The following is a 21,412-nucleotide window of genomic DNA, read 5'->3' as shown; positions in this document are numbered from 1 at the left end:
CCACCACCAGTTGTAAAGCCGGCCGTGAGCGAAGTAATCTTTTGCGAAGGGCAGGAATATTGCATAATGTGCAGTGTGGTGGTGGCGCGACGCCGGTCGCAGTAGGTCACATCACCGCATGGTAGTAGTAGCATGATGTAATATGTATTAAAGAGATGATGTGCAAAAAAACTGACAGGAGTAGGTCAGCCATGACCCTCTCAGTGTCCTCTATGAATTTAATTCGAACTTCAAAGCAATATTGGTTGACGGATTGATTGGGATTCCTCCAAATTCCTAGGCCTAGCCAAATTCACTTTCAACCTACTGTAGGTGTAGCTCAATCAGGGTTTTTTTTCCCATATGGGTTTGTAAGCTGCTGCATTTTCTCTGTACTTTGACACGTTAATGGGATGCCCATCTCATAATTTCAGAAAAGGGCAAATATACTGAAAGTAGTTTTGTGACTTTCATTTCACACAGTGTGTGTGGTTGGGTTAATGCAAGTGCTCACCAATTTACAATGCAATGAATAAAGTCAGATGTGCTTCTACATAATCTAAATTGTTTTCAATGCATTAGTGATTTTAGATAATGTATTCAAAAATTGTGCTTTAAATGCACTTTTGATATAATCTTTATAGAAATGTTCACAGGGCAGGGTAACCTCCTATCAAAACTTTACTATGAGAAGGCTCCCTTGCAGTAATTCAGATCAGGTATATATTGCATCTGACTTTTAGCAGTGGCAGTTGACGATGTGGGTGGAGCTGAAATAGTAAGTGGGTGGAGCCAGTGGAGGGAGAGGGTGGAGCCAGTGAAAAGTAGGTGTGGCCTCTGACAAACATTTGAGCACCTGCACTTCATATTTTACAAATTAAGCACTGATACTAATGACGTGTCAAATGCATCTGCAACTTCTAGAAATCATTTGATTGGCATCTCTTCATTAGAGAGAAGGTATGTATGTGTACTATATAGAGGAGTAATCCTGCAAAAATGTCTACCATAATTTAAAAAAACAAGAAATAGCCTTCAAGTGTCCATTCCTGGTTAAATCACCTTCTACTCTTATGCATCAATTTCTAGTGTGAATGATTTTAGAAGATCTATTGGTTGATAGATGTGGCCATCTGGGCCTGTCCCTGTTCACTTGAATGTGAGACATTCACCTTTTGGGCATCAGCGCATAACCGACAAGGGCCAGGCCAGGCTTCTTGCCACCTGAGACAGTGTTGTCTTTTCTTGCACATTTGCACCCCTTCCCTGGAAGGGTCAACCTTGGATTATCAGGGCCCATTAGATGCCCTGCACTGACGGTACACGAGCGGCTGCATTCGCCCCAAACCATCCCTGGTTTCCGATGCAGTCACCGCTTATGCACTGAAGCATCTCAGCGGCACCCAGGTACCAGCAAGCCATCATCTATTTTGCAGTGGCATTCTATGCAAATCTTTGCGATGAATCTTAGGACAGAGACAGAAGCGACCATTATGGATGGGCGCAGTCTGGACAAGGCTGAGACGCGCAGCAGCCTGCCCTTAAAAAATGGCAAACAGTGCAAAAAATCAATGTGACCTCCATATTTCCACCCACCTGACAGCATGGAAATGCACTTATTCACCAGCCTGGCAGCGCTCACCTTTTCAGACTTCTGAAATGTGAGGCGAACCCCTGAATGTGAAGGAAGCAAAATCCGAACCGCCCAAAGCTGCCGGGCAAAGGATGTGCTTTTCGTTTTCAGAGAAATATTATATTTTGGGTGTCCTGTATCTGTTTTAGCTTTCTCAAATGTTAAAATCCGTATTTAATACATTTACGCAGGAATTTTGCTGCTGTGTTAGTCCAGTCCAAAAATACAACAAATTTAGGGGCATATTATCAAGGGGGTTTATCTCCGCTTTTTTGGCTTTCAAAGCCAAGAAAGCGGAGATAAAATTATCTCCCTATTATCCAATGGGAGGTGGATAACATGGCTAAGAGCATTAGCTCACTAATGCATGAATATCGCTGACCTTTCAGCGATATTCATGGTTTGCGGCGATTTTTACCACATTTGCGTCAAACCTTGGTAATACCAAGGTTTATTTGCGGTAAAAATCGCCGCAGAGCTGCGGTACATTTTTGTCTCTAACCAAGCAATAGCGATAATTATCGCTATTGCTTGGTAATATGCCCCTTAGAATTCAATACCTCTTGTTGAGCTAATCAATATTCTAATGCCCGCATGTCCAGCGGAATCCGGTACCAGAACATTGAATTATAAATATAGACATGTAAATTCATCGTCTTCATTATACCGACTTGTGACAGAATTAAAGGCATTTGGGTCCGATGCACCAATCTTTTTGCAGTTGCACAGCATTCGATTTACGAAATCGTAACATTAGTGATTACAAAAAGGTCTTTTGTCAGGTAACAAACATAAATTGTTATTCAGTAACATGGTATAGAATCACAATTTGCCTTTGTTACTACATACCCTATACGTATTTGGAAGGGCCGTGCAAAATGTTTTATTAACCAGGCTCTGCCATTTTCCTAAAAAAAATTAAGAAAATAAACAGAATGCTTTACAAATTAAAAAAAATTTAACTAACCTGTTTAGGAATAGGTAGTCCATGGTATTACCAAGGGGTTCATAAACAGTCTTAGTTACTTTTTTTTTTTTTTTTGCAAAGCATCCTCTTCTTTTTAAGAAAAAAAATTGTAGGAAAACGGCTGCGCTTAGTTCAAAAAAATGATTGTTTTTATTTTAAAGCAATCACAGACATGGTGGTCTGCTGAACCTAGAAAGCCACCATCCTTGTGATGGCTGCGAACTGTAGTGGGTCGCAGTTTGCAACCTACCTCAATAATATTCATTAGATAAGTGTAATTGCAAACGCCTACGATTCAGTATTTTGTGAACCAACCTATCAGTACATAGAGGGGTTCACAAAATACCAAGCTGGTGGCAAAAATACTGGTTGCAACGTGTGACCAATAGTTTGCGCCCACTGCTTCATCTGGCCCCTAGAATTTAAAATGTATAGCCCAACATATATATAAGTTACCTTGATGATATTGTGCTAGTCGATATATTGTGGTCTATATTGTTGCAGGTCGATCATTTCTCTTGGATATTTTGACATACAACCGATCTACAAATTTTGCCTGAAAAGTTTTACAGCATGAATTCCAGTATTACACTCCTCAGAGCATGAAAACTATGCAGTATTAGCACTTTATCCTACATCTAAAGTCCAATACGGACAATGATACGTAAGTTGTGCCCCCAGTAAATACCAGAGACTACGGTATTCACTCGGTGTGACGCCCCCACTCTAATAAGGTACTGTTGATACGATGCGAAAGACGCACAAACGTGTTTATCATACAGAAAACAACATCGCACTTCACCGAATGGACTTCCAATAGCAGGGACCGGAGATGACGTGCTACGTTGTCCAACTGCTCAGATGCCATCTAGTGACTGTGGCGAGACACAATTCTCTGTGGCCTGATGTGATGCCCAGAGTGTGGGGGGCACCAGACTGCAGCCAGTTGGCTAGCAATTCTACGCCTTAGATTTGTAAATGTAAATATTTTGTGAACAACGCTGCAAAAGGAGAGATAAGAAAGCACAAACCTCGCCTGTAAGTTAAGATACAGAAGAAACAGGAGAGTGTCAGCAACATCCCTTACTGTGCAAGAAGGGTTAGGGGTGATGGGGAAACTGACAACCCCTCTTTTCGCATAAGGACATTATTATCTGACCCTGCCTCTTGAAGACCCTTGGTTTCCTGAGGCTCTGACTCTGCTGTCGATGCCGGAGGCTGTTCTCTATCTAGGTAGGTTCTCTTTCTTTGTTGTCCATGTTTGTTTGTTATAGGTGTTCCGTGTAGGGGTTCTCCTTCTGGAGCCTTTGGTTGCTCACATTCAGAATCCAGTTTGCTTTCTTTGTTTAGGGGATTGTGTGTACCATGCAGCCTGATTTCCTGTGGGCTTGGCATTCACGTGGAAGGCCTCCTTTGGCACACAGTGCCAGCTTGCAGCCATGCTGTGCCCTTTCAGGATGTGTACCAGCCCAGGTCATTTCTTAATGCTTTTTTAATGTTACTCTGTATGAAGGGCGGTAAAGGGTTTGCCATATATCCTGCTCATCTGTTGCTTCACCCTGCAGTTTCTTTCATAGCTATTATGCTTTTACTGGGGTCATGGAACGGAGTGACGAAACTGATGGGATGTTCTTGGCCAAACCCTATTCACATTATGCAAGCAAACAGGTTTGCGTTTTTGTTCTACGCTAACTGGGATCTGTCGTATACTGTGCAGGTTAAATCCCCTGGCCCATCCCTACTACCTTTGTGCTAGAACCTCTTTTTCAAGATGGGAGATGTATCTATGGAATCCCTAGGGTTTATGTAGGGAATGGGGACCTTGCTGTGTCAGCTATCCTTTTCACCCATCCCTGAAATGCTTGAAGACCCCATTGTTTCTTCTATCATTCTATCAGACTTGTTGTGCAAGGCTTGCACTTTGCTGGATGTTACACCCACAAGCCTTCATCCTTCCAAGCTGTAAACAATATTTGCATACAGGTATCCGCTAGGCCTCTGTGAAATTTTTATATGCTTTTGAGATTCATGAATCTTGCATTACGGGGCAGAAAAACGTCACACAATGTTGTTTCATTGGAGAATGGTTCGAGAAGAAGTGTCTTCTAGGAGAAAAGAAGGCATTTTGGGCAAGATGTATCAAAGAGTTTCACACATTTTGGGGCTTATTTATGAGCCCTTGCGTCACTTTTGCGCCGCAGTTACGTCACTTTTTGCAACGCATCGGTGGCGTAAAACATGCCTCCTGTTGCACCCTATTTACAACGTGATGCATCTAAGCAGATGCGTCACTTTGTAAACCCCTACGCTACATTATACCTGAGTCAGCTATGATGTATGCAGGGTGGGCGTTCCCACGTAAGTAAGCCTCGTAGAAGTGGCGAAGTGAAATCTACCTGATTTCACTGCGCCACTTCTAGTGTGCAAATGCGTCAATATCTTACGCCTGCTTCACAGCAGGCGTAAGATTGAAGCAAGCCCTTTCACATGGGGCTTGCCGCATGTGAAAGGACACATCACTGGAGTTGCATGACTTTTGTTACTCACTCCAGCAATGCGTCACTTTTGCGCTATACAGATACGTCAGAAATACTTTTGTATCTATAACTCCTTGCGACATGATGCATCATACAGTAAATATGACACATCAATCATGTTGCAAGGAGGGTGCAATGAAAAGTGATGCCTCGCTGTTTTCTCGCAGCGATGCGTCACATTTCATAAATGAGGCCCTTTGTATCTATGGAAAAATACTTCCGTGCATATGGTCTTTTGTCCTCAAAGTAGCCCCTTACTGCTATATCGCATGGCTATTGAATGAGAGGTTTGCTCTTGTGTTCAAATTTCATGCCCGATATTTGAATATTTAATTCTTCAAAATTTGATGTAATTTTCATGACATTATTCAACATGTAATAAAAAAGATATCTCAGTTTTGCACTGGCTCTACTCGATGGTTGATCTTAGGAATTTGAATCACAATGAGCTATATAGCTAAGACTTAGCACACAGGCCACTGTCATGGCTTCCACTCGTCTGGCAATAGGTAGTCCTAAGCCATGGGCCTTGTGACAGCTAGAGTGTCAAGGGCGTATCCGAGGCTCACCCTCTCATCATATGACCTCTTGTGTGGACAATGGATAAGGTGATTGATGGTGGGTCAGGAGGTTGAGCAATCAAGCACCTTTCTTATCCAGTGTTCAGTTCATTCTAAATGTTGGAGTGCTGTAATAATTTTCTTTCTTACTGATTATGATATTTCAATATCTGATATATCCAATGATTTTCTCTGATAAGCGACCTCATTGCTCCCCCAGGTTTGGGATGGTCCCCTTGGCCTAAGTGGCCACCGGGACTAGGTGCAGCTTGGGTTTTCAGATATATGTGCTTTTTTATGTACAGTTTTCATTAATATCCATGACATTGCTCCATGCTGGGCCTGTTGGGTAGGCTCAGTTGGCCGAGTGACGCTCAGCCCTGTCTGTGTAGGACCTGTCATTCGTCGGCTACTGTCCCAGCTACGCCCTCTCTGACGTTCATGCTTCAAGATTGTCGCCTTGTGTTGTCATTGATGCAGTTTTATGTACAGTGTGGTTTAGGCTGCAAAGAGCTAGACATATGCCCTTTACAAATGCTACATTATCAGCCATGATGTCCCTTTTCAGCTGCCTCTTATATCTTACAATGACTATTATTGTTTTAATAGGGATTGCAATCGCTATGGCACTTCCAGAGACAATATTACACCATGGACAACGGCAAATCACTAAAACACCGGACCAGAACGCCACACCTCAATACCAGGAGCTCAAGAGGCGAAAGGGAAGGGTGTTCTGCATACCTGTTCCTTCCCCCCTGACGCCTGACTGGTAATTTAAGATGTCAAGTCTGCTGCTTGCTTTGCTACCTATAAGTGTATTTCTTGTTTTTGAAATGTTCCTACCTGTCATTACATATTATTATCCAGTGGTTTAGAAGTTAAGAAGTAGGGCTATTTCTGTACTTGAAATTCTATAGGGCTGTAAATCTTGTATTGTTCTTTGTGACCTGTGCTTCCTGCAATCTGAGGTAGGGTGTCATTGGGTTGAGGCATCTTGAAGGGTCAGTAATGGTATTTCAACTGTGTCCTTGGTTTACAAGGCTTTTAAAAACAAAGTCTTCTGTCTCTGTAGCTGAGCCTGTAGGGCAGAGGGAGTCATCAGTGAACAGTACTGCTTCTATGTCTAGTAAATAAAAGAATGACCTTTCTTTCTCGACTGATTATCTGCTCTCTCCATTCTATGTTCATTTCCTTTACAGAAGTGCAGAGGGGTGGCATTCTCTGGATTGCAGTCTTAGATCAGGCTGCTGCCGCCTGTCACCTACAATGTCAAATATTAGTATTAGAATTGCCACGTTTTGCTGGCATTGTGCGACAATCTTTTCCCCTCTGCACTATGGGTCTCATCCATCCCTTCGGAAACGGTGATAGAGCGCGCAGGTCACCAATTTTCTCCGCGCACTGGGCCCTGACGCGAGAGATCAAGACTGAGTTTGCGTGAACCGGGTGATTTCTTGCACGCCACTATGACTAATCCGGGGGGTGTCTTCTCACCACTGCTAATCTTGTACCTGACTTACCCCAGGCACATTACTCCAGACGGATCAGGAGCTAGCAGGGAATAGGTGACAGGGGTCCTAGAAGAAAATACACTTTATAACCCAAAGTACATTGTCCACACTGTAATCCGCAAAATGACCACAGACACCTGATAAGTTTAAGAGTTTATATGAAGAATTTTCAAAGTGAATATGTCAAAATTAGCAAAATACAAAATAACACATCAAGCATTAAGATCACAACCAAAAGGTAGCTATGTATTAGGGCAAGGACCATTTGAGTATACGTGAACACTATGGGTAAGAATATTGAGAACTAACTAGTCACTGCAAGTTTATACTAGGACATGGGATATGAACGGTACCTACAACATTTATTTTATCTAGGCTATTATACTATCCTGCTAAGTTCACTGCAACCATACTAAAGGAAAGGGAAAAATTGGGAACACACTACTTCGTATGATAAATCAATGATATCCTATTAGGTGGGGAGAGAAGTGGAACAAAACTAAGAAACAATCGCATATACTTGGCATTTCAAAGTGATAGAACGATATCACAGGCAAGAGTGCTTTATTAAGAAAGTAGGGAGAGAGAGAGAGAGATGGAAAGACGCAAACCCACAGTTTAATAATTACCTAATTCAGAATGAAGACCAACCCTGGCCACGGGTCAGTTGGGAAGACGGGGATAAGGACCCTCAGGGAATGGAATACCAGAATGTGAGCAGGTACAGCTCAGGAAACTCAGGACAGGATACCCCTCAGGATTTGGCTCAGGACTGGGCTCACCAAGGTACGACCAACACCCACAGCTTCGGAAGCAACGCCTGCGTTACCCCTGTCTGCAAGTAATCCGCCAGTAACCCCGATTGGGTTTTTCGAATTTCCCAGCAAAGTGCTTCGCCAGCACTTAAGACTATTTCCACCCCTAGGAGTTTGTGGAAAGTATGGACAGAGTGCTCCGCAGCACTCTAGATTGAGCACCTATAGAGTTCGTAGGGTCAGTGACAGGTCTGCTACTCGGACAAGTCGGACAATTTTCCTAAGCTACACTAGGGCAATTATACTGTTTGGGGACCCTTAGACCACCCACCAATGTTGCAAGTGACAGTTTCTCACATTATGATTGGTCAGGAGAGGTGACTTGGTCATTGTCGCCTCCTAGAATTCAGTGTTCCCATCATTATTAATAATTTCTGCCTACCCGCCCCTTGGGTTCACGTTCCCATGCATAGGAATACAGCAAGACAATACAGTTCATAGCAGGTAGCAACAGTGTTGCTTCGCTCCAAGGTAAGATCCCGTCTCCTGGAGATGCTTCACAGGCGCATTGGGCTTCAGGAGCCAGCTGGCTTGTTTCAGCTTCTGCGCAGTAGAGTTTCTCCCCGGTCACATGACGGTGCCCAGCAGAGCCTCAAGTATGGCTCCGCTCCCGATTTTCCCAGCCCCAGAGACGCGATGCATGAAAAGTAAGCGAGAACAAATTAGAATCACACATAAAAATGATCACACTGTATACCATGATAAAATTTAACACACCCCTTACTTTATAACTTCTATAGCATTAAAGTTTAGTGCGAAAAGACAGATAGGCTAAAGCAGCAGTAGCAGGCAGAGTGCGTGGTGAGAGACAAGCGGCCATGTTTGCAACAATGCGCATGAGCAACAGGTTCCCTCCAGAATGCGAGTGCGTTACATCACATGGGTATGACCGACGCATGCGCAGACTGAATTTCAGCGAAGCAGCCATTTCTTCTAGTGCAAGCTTTGTTAATATAAAAAGACACACAGGCAAGCCTCTTGGGGACACCCGCGTGTTGGGGAAAATGCTAAATAAATGACGAACAGTGGGATTAATATGATTATACATTAGACGAGGTTCATGAATGAGAGCAAGTCGCTTTACGTGCGAATCCTTGCTCCATCAACGGGACTGCCCAACTATTTGTCGGCAGTTCCGCTATTGGAATCACGATGCGACCGCCTTCAAGACTGTCGCAATGTGTATCCTTTGTATTCCGGTGTGTGCTACGGGCTGTAGCACACGCCGGAATACAAAAAAACCACATTCTGCGTATCCCTGCACTGATGGTGCCCCCAGGGCACACACCAGAGGCCCAGGATGGAAGGGGGGCTCGCTAAGGGCCCCCAAAGTCACTTTCCGCCAGCCTTCTCATGGCGGGTTAACCGCCATGAAACAGCCGGCAGAATCTGACATTTTAATCCCTACAGTGGTGCCTGAGTAGGCACCGCCACCATTGTAGGCACGAAAGATGGTCCGACAGTCCGATGGGCTCTTGAGCATATCGGATTTGTGTCAGGCGGTCTTTCCACCCTGACCATCCACCTGCCATTCTAATGTGGCGGGCAGATATACATAGTCCGATGGCCATGGGACCCCAACTGACGGGCTGGTAGTGACAGTCCCTCCGCCATCGTAATCAGCTCCTATGTTTCCTTCAAAGGTGTTTAATGGCATTGTTGGCAGGCCTACATCAAAACTGAATAAACTTCTGAAATCTGCAAAATTTACAAATTTAATGTTATGTGCAATTTGTGAAATATCTTGAATTTTCACTTTAGACAATTTTATATAGTTTTCCTCAAGTACGATTGGTTGGAGTGAAAAATGTCTTGTTGAGAGTCACGTAACATTTTACGCATAGCATATCCTTGCAAAGATACCAACAAACTATGTTTCTTCCTCAACATAAATTTCTGAAACTTTTTTGAAAAAAGTATGTAATTTAGCATAGACCCAGTAGTGGCCGCTAATGTTACAGATGTTCAAGTGACTCTGCTTATGTCTCTGTCAAAGCAGAATTGCAATCATTTCTTTCATAATAAGATTGCCGAAATTCACACCTCCTTAACCACTCACGGTGTTCTGGAGCAGTGTGCACTTTTAAGTAACTCTTGGACACATATCTTAGTGGAGTTTTGTCCTCTAGACTCCTCTACTACTTTTGTGACTCTGTTTGACTCAACTAGGCCTGGCTCTCCTAGAGATTGGGCACCACCAGGTATTATGTGTCAGACCAAGCCGGTATTACTACACCACTTGCTCCAAATTTCTCATTTTTGGAAGGTCGGATTCCAACAGCCAGGAAACATGCTCAAGAAATCCACTCTTGATGCTACTGTATGAGCCAATTGCCGACCTATATCTCTTCTAATGATCTGTGCTAAGATCTTGGAAAAATCCATAACTCTCTACGCATTCAGAGAATCATGACTCATAACACTCTTCTCAGTCAGGCTTCCGTTCTGGTTTTAGCACAGAACAGCCAGAGGAGGCTGCTGCTACTAAAACCTAGTGGGGCAGCAAGAGGGGGGGAGGGACACGGGTAATAAAAAAAAGAACTTACTTGCTGCTCCCAGAGGCTGTCTATGTGCTCTTCTGCTCCCCTCCCCACCAAATCCAGATGCTGGTTTCATGCTATTATCCAGCATGAGAGAAGTGCTGGGATTGGTCTGAGTGGGCTGAAATTCTGCTCAGTTAGGGGCAGGGAGCCTATGCCTCTTATCCCACCTGGCTGTGCCAGACAGCTGGGTTGGAGAAATATAAGTGCACATGTAAGTTTGGCCGTCCTACGATGGCTGGCCAAACTCACATGCACCTACCACTCCTCCCTGGGGCGTGGCTGCGGATTACGCAGAGCATGGCCCCACCACTCCCTAGACTCGGCCGAGTCAGTGAAAAATAAAATGATCATAAAATAGTTTTATCATTTTATTTTCCATGTTCTGCCTTTCAGCAGTGGAGTGCTGCTTCCACACCATAACGGAGGAGCTGCCCCTGGAAATAGCCCTACTTGGTGCTGTGGAGCACCTTAGAAGGCCGCTGAATAGCGGTGGTTCAGCCTCCCTCGTTTACCCAACACTACTACTGTCCTGCTAGGTGTAGATTTTCAATTATCAACTTCAATGGGGCAATATTTTTGTAAACAACATTTAGTACACAATAGTTATGCCTGCCGATATTCTGACCATGGTAATCTTGCACCCCACCGTACCGTGGAGAGGAAGAGTAGACCTACCTGTGATGAAGATTATCAGACTGTAATCAAAGCATTGTGCAATGTTTTTTAATTAACTGAACAAATCAGACCTCCAAGGGTCTCATTCAAATAAGTCATAATTCTGACCATTGCAGTGGCCATATGCACAACAGCTCAGTCATCAGATTAGGAAAGCCTAAAATTCCAACGCTCAAATAACTTTACATTTTGTTTACTATCGCTAGTCAACCCTTCGACAATCCATTTTGAAAAAACTGTAATACATTGTGTATGGGTTTGTGCTCTTTAGAGCATCTTCTTCAAAACCTACATCAGATGCATTAGAGTACATATGAAGTGCTCAAATAAGACAAGAAAATGCATTCCTCAAGCTTTGAAAGTCTCATATTACCTAAACGTTGATACTTCAAAGATGCATGTTGTTAGAACTGGCTATTTCTGGTTGGCTAAGGCTGACGCCAAAGCTAGGCAGAAACCACCATTCTAGTCAGGGCAAGGGAGTCACACGCCAAGATAACCCCTGCTCACCCCCTAGTAGCTTGGCACGAGCAGTAAGGCTAAACTCGGAGGCAATGTGTAAAGCATTTGCGCCAGCACACAACAGCAACAACATCCTAGGCACACCACAAAAGGAACTCCACACAAGGTTATTATAAAATAACTTTTGTATTGTAAAAACACATCAGATAGTATCCCTCAAAATACATGGTGCCAACTGGCACGGGCAATATTCACAAGGGATTATGTACACAAGACAGGGCCACGTGGGCCACTGTCAGAATCAGAAATAGCACTTCTAGAATAAAAAATAATAAAGAATAAAAATCATAGTAGCACAAATTAGCAACTATGGCACACAACCAGTAACCACTGGTAACAGGAACCAGGACCTCACTAGGACCACCTGTACTAAAAGAACAACCACCTAAGGAGAAAATACATTTAGGGGTATAAACAAGAACACATTTCCCATGATGCATGAAACACATTCAGAGGAGTAGTAAAGGAAAAACACATGATGCCTAAAAACATTCAGAGGTGTAAGACAAGGGAAACACATGATGCATAAACCTACACATTCAGCGGTGTTCAGAACAAAGCACATGATGCAATAAAATACATTCAGAGGTGCAGCGCAAGAAGACACATGATGCCTAAAACATTCAGAGGTGCAGCGCAGGGAAAAGGAAGACACATGATGCCTACAAACATTCAGAGGTGCCAGAACCATACAATAGCGCAAAAATCACATGATGCCTAAAAACATTCAGAGGTGCAGGAATAACACATGATGCAAGAAAACACATTCAGAGGTGCAATAACCATACAATTGCGCAAAACTTACATAAGCCACCACCGGTGGCAGTCCCTAGGCCAACTGGCCTTGTTGGGGCTAAGACGCCCTGTGTCCAAATGTCAGGGCACGCTGCCAAGCAGCGCCAGTCCAAAACCTAAACGTTGCAGGTGCCCACTACTTGCTGGGCACCTGAGGACAATCATAAAACCTAAACGGTGCAGCTGCCCACTAATTGCTGGGCAGCTGAGAGTCCAAACTGTGACAGGGTCCTCACTGACCCTTAGGCGCAAACTGGGCCCACTGCTGGAGCCACACAGGCTCTGGAAACACTCTACACACGTTGGAGCGACACAGGCTCTGGCATAACACGTGCCCAACGTTGGAGCCACACAGGCTCTTAAAACAACTGTGCCCCCTTGAGCCTCTCTGGGCTCGAGTTGAATGGGGCCTTTGAGCCTCTCTGGGCTCTGAAATAGCGTTGGGGCGACCAACTGTCAACCGGGGCCGACCTGCTTCACCAACTATGACCCCTAGATAGAGGGCAGGACACGGGCCATCGGGAGAGCCTACGGGGCTCCAAAACACGCAATGCCCCCCGGGACTGTTGGAGCCTCTCAGGCTCGACACACCGTTGGAGCGGCCCGCTACCATCCGGGGCCGCTCTGACCGCCACTGAGCCCCCAGCCCTCCCGCACTCACCGGCTGTTTCCTGACTCCTCCGGTGGCGGTCCTGGGCGGCGGGGCTCAGCTCAAAAGCTCCTGCTCTTCTGGCTTCTCCGGCGGCTCTGCTCGGCGTCGGGACTCTCGCCGCTCAGCTTCCTTCTCTTCCCGGGGCTCCCTCAGCACACGGGAGCCCCACAAGCACCAGCAGCCTGCCTTCTCTCGTGCCGCCAGCATCTCCGGTCTCCCTCTCCCTACGGGAGACCAGCAACTACGCCACGGCTTCCCCCAGGCAGGGGGAAGTGGATCCGCGTCCCTCCCGGCCCCGCCCACAGTCAGGCGGGCGCGGGCCGGACTTCCGGTTTTGCTCTCTGCGGCCCCGGGCAGCGGCGGTGATCCCACAGGGACATTACCGAGGGGTGGGCACCCTCGGTTTCAAAATAAAATATAGCCGCGGGGTGGCACCCGCTAAATAATTAAATAAGCGCGGGCTAAGTCGCAGGGTAGGCACCTGCCAATCCTCACACAAAATGCGTGACGGAGACACGCTCGCACTAAAGCAAAAAGCGCTCTCAAGCGCTATGGGACAAAATAAAGCGCTTCCATCGTGCTGGGGGCACTGGTAGCACCCACAGGCCCCTAGAACTGACCCCTATAGCAAGAAGGGTCCACAGAAGTTCTTCAGGGGATGCAGCAAGTCCTGGATATAGGAAGAAGGTCCAAAGGATCCCAGGGCAGAGCAAAGTCCTTCAGGAGTCCAGGGGCTGGGCAGGGCCCAGGGATTCCCCTGGGCCCAAGCAGCAGCACGCCCCTGACAGATTCAAGTTAGAAACAAGAACAAATTGGAAGGGGACACAGCCCCTTCTTATACAGAGAAAAGTCTTTGAAGTCTTTGTGCAGGCAGTGTGAGAACCAGCTAGAACTGGTTTTACGGAACTCTCTTCAGTGTCAGGGACAGAGGTGACAGTCGCCCAGCGGGAGGTGGAGCCAGCATTGTGGTCAGGCAGGCACATCCCTAGTCACTCCCAGGTGCCATCTCCTCCCACTTCCCTGGCAGCAGATGCCGCCTTTCATCCACGGGCTGACTCAGACAACCTTCTGGGGCTCCCCAGCCCCTGTCACCCTCAAACCAGACAGTCAATCCACAAGCAGGCCCAGGCACTCCTGGACCAGGCTCACCAGCCAATCACACGCCAGATACAAATTACACAAATATTCCAACTTCTAAAAGTGTCACTTCTAGACTAGACACAGTCATGCCGCATATATCATTACGCAGCATTCAATCTCACGAGTTCGCACATATCAAACTCGCCCCTGCACTCCCCACACATCAGGAACTACCATGGGCATACATATTCCCCATTCATTCCTATCGGAGGGCAGGTCACTCACCGCACATACACAGAGAGCTCAAGCACTTTACACTGTACCACAGTGAAAAAGTGCACAGAGGCCTAAAATCACCACCACCAGGTCACAGAAACAGGCTAGGAAATAGCAAAAAGTCTCGGGGTGAACCTGCCTAAAGGGCCGGGTCCAACACATGTATATAAAATAATCATTCAATTACTAAATAAGGATGCAGTATTATTGTTGTTGCCTTAACTATCCGTGCAACTATTGATTCAAAGTTGTGAAAGCTATTGTCTGCAGACACAGATGAAGATAAATGTACCTAGGACCAGGGTTATGGCACTAAGGTCCTTTGGTGGGGCACTGGTCAGTGTTTTCCCACCCCTGAAAAAGCCCCTATGTGCTCAGGGGTCAGAATCCCTAGTTGAGTGGTATTTACTGCACCTGGTATTTACCAGGTACATTAAACACCTAACCTTTTGTTACAATTCGATAGGTCAAACCTTCCCGAATGTAACAAGGGAGACCAGCAACATTTTTATCGTAAGCTGCAGATTTTGGTGCTATAAGGGCAAAAATCTATATGTGTTTTCCCTTAAAAGCGGAAAAGATGCTATTTATCATACTCCATAAATTCCGAAGCCCATGGCATTGGAGTTTATCAGGTGCATTAAACACCCACTGTTCATCTCACACACTCAGAATCCGGGCCTATGAGATGGAGGCAACATTAGAAAAATGTTACTGTCAATAGTAGCACTTTGAATATTTGGTTGTACGCTTTGATAAAAATAACTTATACGTGGAACCCTGCGATCCCTATATAAAAGCTTGTCTACAAATTCCTTATTACAATGAAAGTTACTTCTTCAGTCACCTGTAATAACTGCTCAACTTTAATAAGCTATTACAGTTGAGTTTTGCTGTAAGTGCCAGCATCATAACGGATGCATAATTACAACTTGCTTTTCATTCTTATCTTCTTCTCAAAAGAACAGTTATATCAGCAAAAATGTTTATATTTATGCAAACATGTTTATTTTTGGCAAACCAAGGGGCCGATTATGATGTGGCTCGTAAAGGCTCACTGCAGCATCATAATCTCTCTCCTCCCCTTCGCTGCCAAAGTCACAGAGAGACTCGTAAATGCCCAGCTGCCCACCTTCACTGAAGAGAACTCCATCCTTGACGCCTGGCAATCTGGATTCCGCTGCAACCACAGCCCTGAGACTGCCCTCCTCGCCGCCACGGATGACATCCGCTTACTACTCGACCAGGGACACACCGCGGCCCTCACCCTACTAGACCTCTCCGCAGCATTCGACACCGTCTCTCATCACACGCTCACGGCAAGACTCCACAATGCAGGGATACAAGGAGCTGCCCTCGACTGGATCCAGTCCTTCCTCTCCGGCAGAACTCAGAGGATCAGACTCCCCCATTCCTCTCTGAAGCCACTGACATCAACTGCGGAGTACCCCAAGGATTATCGCTCAGCCCGAGCCTCTTCAACATCTACATGGCCCCCCTCGCCGTCAGACAGCATGGGCTCAGCATAGTATCCTACACAGACGACACCCAGTTCATCCTCTCGCTCATGAAGAACCCAGAAGACACCAGACTTCGCTTCCACGAAGGAATAAAGGACGTCGCAGCTGGGATGAAAGACAGCTGCTTGAAGCTCAACTCAGAGAAAACCGAGGTCCTCATCCTCGGCCCCTGCACCTCCGCCTGGGACAGCACCTGGTGGCCCTCTGCCCTCGGGAGGCCACCACCGCCTACAGACCGCTTACAAAACCTCGGCATCATCCTCAACTCTTCTTTCTCCATGAACCACCAGATCAATGCTGTCGCCTTCACCAGCTTCAACTGCCTGCACATCCTCCGCAAGACCTTCAAAGGGATCCCCCCAGATTGCAGAAGTATCGTCAACCACGCGCTCATAACCATCAGACTAGACTATGGCAGCGCCCTGAAGGCCGGAATAAACAGAACCCTTCTGCACAAACTTCAGACCATCCAGCACGCTGCAGCCAGACTCGTCAACGGAACACCACGCCATGAACACATGACCCAACACCTACGAGACCTCCACTGGCTCCCCGTCGAGAAGAGGGTCACCTACAACTCCCAATGAGAAAAGGGAGCATGCAACCGAACAGAGTTCGGTCGCATTGTAATGGCCCGATCGGGACTGCCGACCAGATGTCGGTCAGTCCCAGGACCGAGTAGATGTCGGGCAGAAGCAATTCCGCCCGACATCGAAATCAGTCCTATAATGTGTGAAACATAGAGTATCTCAGTATTTATCTACACATTGTAATCCCCATCATTTTAGAATGCTTATCCAATGCACATACTAGTTTTTTTTTTTTATTTATTTATTTATCAGACAACAGCACATTACAATGCACACTGAGTCATTCGCCTACATCCCATCTCGGGCCGGCAGTAGGCCCGGTCATCTTATCAATGAGGTAGGAGTGTGTCAATTGGAAACCACAAAGAGTGAGCCCCAACATAGGAACAGTCCGGTATACAGTTCGAGCGGCGAAGGCACCAGTATGGTGATACCATCATTAATGTAACGTGCACTGTGCATATTTTGACATATCTGTAAAATTTTAAATTTTTCTCCCAACACGTTCCCCCATCCCCAAATCCCACCACCCCGCAACTGGTCCCTAGTCTGTGTGTTCCCTGAGAAGTAACATGTAATCTGGTGGAGTGACATGGCGTGTGGTGCTATTTACGTCCTGCCGAAAACGCGGGTGCTAGCGTGGCCCTGCAGTGCCGGGAGTGGCGTAAAGTCTACGGAGCTTGGTGGCGCAGGCTATCTAAAGGTGACGCCACTGGAGTCAGGGCGGATCCAATCACGCTGCGCCCCCCCTGTTCCTCCCCCTCCCCCGATGCTGTGTCATCCTCGTCCATCTTGGAAGTGAGATAGGTTCGATAAAGCTCCCAGAAGTTTTTGGGGCGACTCCGGGGAGGGAGTAATTCGCTATACGCCTCCGCTTGCGTGTTACAGTACAGCATGTCGCTGGCCCACGGCTTCAGAGTCGGAAGCGGGCCCCTCATCCAGCAGGATGCAACGACCCGCTTGGCAAGTAGCATGCCCATGCTGACCATTTTACGCACCGGGGCTGGGACGTTCCTCGCATAGCCCAGTAGGGCGAGGGCGGGGTCTATGTCCAGATCCAGGTCCGCTATCCTGCTCATTTCCGCAAATATGGTGATCCAAAATCTCCGAACCCCCGGGCACACCCAGGCCACGTGTATAAAGTCCGCCACCGGGGCGCGGCATCTCTCGCAACGGGGTGAGTCGCGGAGGCCATATCGATGTAGCCTTTCCGGTGTGTAATACACCCGTTGGAGAAATTTAAAGTGGATCAGGCGGTGTCTCCCGTTCAACGAGATCCGCCTGGAGGCCGCACAGCAGTACGTCCACATTCCGTCGTCAATGTGTGTGTCTAAATCGGTCTGCCAGGCCAGTCGCGCCCTCGTGTACTGCAGTGCCGTGTGTTCATGTCCCATACTATAAAGTTTAGAAGTAAGCTTCTTCGGGGATTCTGTATGTATGACATACTCTAGTTCCGGTATCACAGGGGGTTCCTCCATGTCTGGGCCTAAGTGGTCTAAGAGAGCACCGCGCACTCTGTGATATTGGAAGCGGTGGAGCAGGGAGGGGCGGTCACGCCCTCGCGCCAGCTGGTCCCACGTCTTCACCTTACCATGTTCGAATAGATCTCCCAGCGTGCGTGCACCCAGATCACTGAGTGCTCTGTGTACACCTGGTTCTGTCAATGTAGGAAGCCACAGTGCCCAATGTATCGGCATATTAGGGGCATACAACAGCACCTTATCTTGCCTCTGCACTATGGAGTGCCAAGCGTAGTTAGTAGAGCGGATAGAATCCAGGACTCCTACTCTGCGGTCGCCAGGGCCACAGATAGTCGCTGGGAGCGGAGTTGGGGCAGCGAATAGGCGTTCCAGAATCACATGTGGGATGTCCGGGTTGCCATGTATCCAGGTATGGAGATGGGAGGCCTGCGCAATCCTATAGTAACGTTCTAGGTCAGGGGCTGCCAACCCCCCTCGCTCGTATGAGAGCTGAAGCACCTTCCATTGAACTCTAGGCTGTTTCCCGGCCCAGGGAAGTCTGACAAGGAGTTTGTTTAAGGTCGTAAAGAAAGCTTTAGAGAAGACGATCGGGAGGTTATTAAAGAGGAACAAAAATCTCGTGAGGACCACCATTTTCATCAAAGCAATGCGGCCCATCAAGGAAAGTGGGAGCTTAATCCAGAGCTCAACATCATCTGCGAGTTTGCTATAAGCAACCCCGTAGTTTTCCCGTAGCGTAACATCAGGGTCCGTATTTATTCGTATGCCCAGGTATCTGATCCCACATGCTAGTGTTAAGAAGATGATTATCTATCCATGTATCATATGTCCTTTTCAAATCCATATAACACACTCAATGCAGTCTAATCAGTGGTTGTTGATGCTTTCTTAATGACAAGTCGTTGGATGTTCAGTCGTTTCTTTATTCCACATGAAAAATGCCCAGCCAACATGTGTTTCATCGTGGGCAGTAACCCACACGACTTCTTCAGGGCTGACTAGCAAAGGACGATCATTTTTCGTTCTCTACGCAGGTTCTATTTCTGTCCTGGCTGTGGGTGAGTGTTCTAATCTTTTTTTTTACTTCCTTTTCTAAAAGTGTCGAAGTAATTCTCCCTTGTTTAGGCTTCTCTGTCTAGATACAGGTGTGGTGCTCGGCACTCCACTCCGTCGTGTATGGTAGCACTTCGGTTTTCCTTGATTCCCTTTACGTGTAGGTCTTAAGTGAGTGCGCCAAGACAATCCATCCTGCTCTGTGCATTCCTATTGTGACCCGGAAGTCCCCATCATTTTATTAATCTGATTTACATTAAATTGATTAGAATAATTTATTGCTACAAATTAATAACTGCTGTTTGAAGTATTTAATTTGAACTATACTCTGCTTTAATTCTTCATGTCTGCAACTATACTTTCTCTTTCATATTAAAGACCATCCCTCCAAATTTTTAAGCTGTTTGAGGAAAGCAGATGCTGGACCCATCTACTATATGGAATAAAATACACTCGAGGATTATTTTGAGGGCGGAGTCTAAGATGGCGGAGTGAGGACTCTGCTACGCGGCAGACCGAGAGCTCTCGCCTCCACTGGAGACAGCAGATTGCTACGATATCCACAGCAGCAGCTTAACCAACATTGCGGGCAAATGCGGAAGCAGTAGCGAGAACGATAATGAAAAGTAAGCTATCGGCATCTCGCTTACCCTCGTTCTCTCGCTCCCTTTTTACTTGCGGGCTCCTCAGCAGGCTCTCTGGCTCATCCAGCGGCAACGCAACGGGTGCAGTGGCCACCTCCGAGAGCTTTTGGAAAACTGGCTAGAAGAAAACGAAAAGAAACCGGCATCTCGGCTTCTCTGTCCTTCTTACCTGCAGGCTCTCCGGCAGCCTCCCGGCGGCTACGTAACGGATGCAGTGGCTGCCTCCGGCTGTTTGGCGAGCGCTTGGAAACTGGCTCGCCAGATCTAGGATCGATTTGCTTGGGCTGTCCGGGACACGGAAGGTAGCCACATCAGCACTTACACGTTTGCACAGAGCAATGTCGCCCAAACATCCATCGCGCACTACGCGTAACACAAAAAAAAAAACTCTGCAACTGCAGCGGCAGCAGCGGCGGCCGCTCCCTCTATCTCTGTAGCCTCTACTGCCTCTACTGCCTTGGCTCCCTTGACTCCTGCGATAGCTGTATCAATGGCAGCATCTACTACTACAACCTCGGGGGCGGCGGCAGCAGTGTTGGCCCAGGTGAATTTCATGGCGAATCCAGCTTCTTCCTTACAGCACCTGTCTTCGCACAATGCATCCCAGGACTCTGTGATTCTGAAGGGGAGCGACAGGAAGGCGGCAGGTAAGACGATTCTGCGCCCTCCTGTACTAACAAACTGTGGAACAATACCAAAAGTGCTTGTTCAGAAGGGCATTAGTGCTGACACTGCTGATGTTTCAAAGACTGGGGTGGCTTCGGGGAAGATATCAGCCCCACCGCTTAGTGTCAGTGTCTGGACACAAGACACTCCCATAGCAATAAATGATGATATCGAAGCACAAGTGCTATCACACCCACCGTCAGGATTGTCTAAGGATGGAACTCCCCCTATCACAGAACCAGGGCCAGCAGTGATAGTCCCCCAAATTGTGCCATTATTGGATAAAATCAACTGTGATGATTACGCCACCTCTCCTAGGGGCAATGAGACTCAAGGGACCCAGGAGATCCTAGAGAACTTGGAGGTAACAGAAGGAGTTAATGAGGCAGCCGGGGGGCTACCCTCAGCAGAAACTTCCACAATGTTGCCCGGAGCTACCGGGAGCTCTAGAGAGACTCTGTATGATACTTCTACGGCCACTGTCTCAACTTCAGCGCTAGTGGAAGAAGATAATGGACTTGGGTTGAGTCAAACCTGCGATTCCTTTTTGAAATTGGTTGAGGAGCAGCCCTCCTTTGAGGACCTTGATGATGAGACAGAGGAGGAGCAGGATAAGCCTACAGATAATTCTCTGACTAGGTTGTCCTCACAAAGACGTAGAGGTAAAGCCAAGGCAAGCTACAAGAAGAGGGGGAAAGTTTTGTCTAACCTGGCGCGCCCTGCAGGAGCAGTGCCCTTAGCTGCTAAAAAACTGGCCACTGACAAAAGTCCGCTAAGGAGATGGATCGAGGCCAAGGGGCTAGTCAAGAGCATGGTGCTAAGGCTTTCGGGGGTAGCCCCACAGATATTGAGACATCACAGGTCCCTATACCGGGGTCACTCAGTGCGCTAACCCCCAGGAGCACTCCCT

Source organism: Lissotriton vulgaris, chromosome 10 (assembly GCF_964263255.1).
Source record: "Lissotriton vulgaris chromosome 10, aLisVul1.2, whole genome shotgun sequence".
Lineage (NCBI taxonomy): Eukaryota > Metazoa > Chordata > Amphibia > Caudata > Salamandridae > Lissotriton > Lissotriton vulgaris.
The sequence above is the reverse complement of the archived record's forward strand: the minus strand, read 5'-3'. Positions refer to the sequence as shown.